This window comes from Muntiacus reevesi, chromosome 5 (assembly GCF_963930625.1).
Source record: "Muntiacus reevesi chromosome 5, mMunRee1.1, whole genome shotgun sequence".
Lineage (NCBI taxonomy): Eukaryota > Metazoa > Chordata > Mammalia > Artiodactyla > Cervidae > Muntiacus > Muntiacus reevesi.
Genome location: NC_089253.1, coordinates 7,887,504 through 7,890,713, shown reverse-complemented (window position 1 = coordinate 7,890,713; position 3,210 = coordinate 7,887,504). Strand labels below are relative to the sequence as shown.

Sequence of the window (3,210 nt, the reverse complement as noted above, 5' to 3'; positions counted from 1 at the left end):
TTGTAGCCTTTGGATAATACCCAGAAGTGGAATAGTTGGATCACATGATAATTCTATTTTTAATTTCTTGAGGAATTCCCATACTGTTTTCCATAGTGGCTGCACCGTTTTATGCTCCCATCAACAGTGTATGAATATTCCCTTTCACCACACCCTTTCCAACATGTTATTCCCTGTATTTGTAACAACAGTCATTCTAATGAATATGAGATGATACCTCACTGTAGGTTTAGTTGCATTTCTGTAATGATTAGTGTTGAGCATTTTTTCATATGCCTGTTGGCCCCATGTAAGTCTTCATTGGGAAAATGTCTATTCTCTAACCATTTTAATTGGTTTTGCTGTTGTTGTGTCACTTTTTCATGTATATTTTAGATGTGTGTGTTAGTTGCTCAGTTGTGTCTAATTCTTTGTAGCCTGCCAGACTGCTCTGTCCATGGGATTCTCCAGGGAAGAACTGGAGTGAATAGCCATTTCCTCTGCCAGTGGATCTTCCCAACCCAGGGATCAAATCTGGGTCTCCTGCATTGCAGGCAGATGCTTTACCATCTGAGCCACCAGGGTAGTGTATTTTGGATATTAACCCCCTATTGGATATTTGATTTGCAAATATTTTCTCCCATGCAGTATGCTGTATTTTCATTTTGTTAATGGTTTCCTTTGCTCTGCAGAAGCTTTTAGTTTGTAGTCCTATTTGTTTATTTTTACTTTTGTTTCCTTTGCCTGAGGAAACATTCAAAAGAATATTGCTAAGATGAAAGTCAAACAGCATACCACCTGTGTTTTCTCCTAGGAGTTGTATGGGTTCAGGTTAAAGTCTTCAAATGATTTTGAATTAATTTTTTTTTGCTGTGTAAGACAGTAGACTAGTTTCATTCTTTTGCATGTGGTTGTCCAGTTTTCCCAACACCATTTATTAAGAGAATATCCTTTCTCGATTGTGTTTCTTTTCTCTTTTGTCATAAATTAACTGTCCCTATAGGTGTGGGCTTATTTCTGGGCTCTTTGATTCTACTCCATTGATTTGCAAGTCTTTTTTTTTTTTTCTTTTTTTAATGCAGGCTGGTAAATGTCCTCTCAGGTTTTATTTTGTGAATATTTTCATTTTACATAGTGAGAATCACATACACATATATTTCTGTATCTTCCTTCCTTCATTTAGTATCACATAGCATAAACATCCTCAGATAATACTAAGAATTCTGCACAATTATTATCCTTAACAGCTTCAGAATATCCTTGCCTCAAACCAGTCTACTGTTTAACCAATTCACTGTTTCTAGACACCTTCAGTGTTTCCACTATCGTGTCATGAAAAACAATACTGTGATAAATTCAAACTCTGCTCCACATTTTGGATTTTTTTTTTTAGTAGACCACTAGAATTACTAGGTCAAAGGTAGAGAACAAATGTCCCACTCAAACTGCCAAATCAACTTCCATAAAAACTGTATCAAATTACAGTTTCAGTGGCAGAGAGGGCTGGTCTCATTACATCCTTACCAGCACCGAGGTTTCTGTATTTGTTTTGGTTTTTAGGTCCTTACTGATGTGACTGGCTTACACACGTATTGTTGGCTTACACACATACTGCTGAGGCTCTGACAAGTCTCTGAGGAAAAGATAAGGTCGTGTAGAACTGTACATCACTGGTGTCCTTATTTCTGTGAATTTCCTGTTCCAAGGCATAGGGATGGAGAGATGGGAGTAGGGAGAGATTGGCGGTATCTTTTTATGATCTCTTTTATCTGATCGATGTACTTGCAGACTTGGATATAGACACCTGCGTCATTGGGTTGGCCGCAAAGGAAACTTCCCCAGGACACCAGGCCTTGCAAGGCATCTTTGCACATCAGTGGTCTCCCTGAGTCACTGTTGCATGCACACCATTCCACAGGTGCTGGAGTTCAGGATGCCAGCACAGAGCATGGAGTCTCCCAGCAAGTCCTTACAAACCTTCCTGAAGTCTTGATGGGAGAGGAGCTTGACATCTGTGCATATGAGCTGTGCTGGAAAGGTCACATCGGGGCTAGTGGTGGTACCCCAGCCATAAACAGTGCATGTGGTCTGGGGCGGGTAGGGGGTCGCAATGGGAAGGCAGGTTGACGTTCTTGACACTAGATGACAGCCTGGCCCAGCCATTTAGCTTCACCAGCATGAGGTTGTTAGCGCGGGTCTGTGTGGACTAACCCGGATGATGGACAGGCCCGCGTGGCCTTGATCTTCTGGCCTCCCAACCAGCCGATCACTGTGCATGTGCACACTGTTCTCATTCATCACGCAGTGGGCAGTGGTGGGCACCCAGTGCTCGTTGAGCAGCACGCCTCCACAGTGGGGCTGACGGCCCTTGCGCAGGGCCACCTGCCAGGGCTGGGAGCCTCTTGGACACGGGACTCCATCAATAATCTTCTCCAAACTCTAGTCACCCCTGGGCATCCTGTGTAGCAGATCCCAGGACAAAGGACAGCAATAGGATCAGCAAGGGTGCTGCCATGGCGACCTCTGAGTCTCTCAGGGGCTGCCAGCAAGGGAGGGCTCTCTTCTGCTGGGGCATAAATGAAGCACCTTTTCAGCTCCAGAAGGTCAGATCTGACCTGGGCACCAGACTCAGTTGGGAGCCAGGCATTAATGTCTGCTTTTTCTAACAATTTTGTTCAGTCGTTCAGTTGTATTCAACTCTTTGTGACCCCCATGGACTGGAGCACACAAGGCCTCCCTCTCCTTCACCATCTCCCAGAGCTTGCTCAAACTCATGTCCATTGAGTTGGTGATGTCATTCAACTGTCTCATCCTCTGCCATTCACTTCTCCTCCTGCCTTAAATCTTTCCCAACATCAGGGTCTTTTCCAATGATTCAGCTCTTTACATCACATGGCCAAAGTATTGGAGCTTCAGCTTCAGCATCAGTCCTTCCAATGAAAACTGAGGATTGACTTCTTTTAGGATTGACCAGTTTGATCTCCTTGCTGTCCAAGAGATGCTCAAGAGCCCTCTCCAACACCACAGTTTGAAGGCATCAATGCTTTGGTGCTCAGCCTTTTTTACTGTTCAGCTCTCATAGCCATACATGACTACTGGAAAAACCATAGCTGACTATATGGACCTTTGTAGGAAAATAATGTGTCTGTTTTTAAATACACTGTCTAGGTTTGTCATTGCTTTTCTTCCAATACCATGCTGTTTTGATTGCTACACTTCGTACTTTAACTT

General features: G+C 43.4%; 1 pseudogene; it reads right to left on the bottom strand.

The window, feature by feature from the left end:
- Positions 1-1,658: 1,658 nt before the first annotated feature.
- Positions 1,659-2,494, bottom strand: LOC136168760 (kallikrein-7 pseudogene; annotated as a pseudogene).
- Positions 2,495-3,210: the final 716 nt, after the last annotated feature.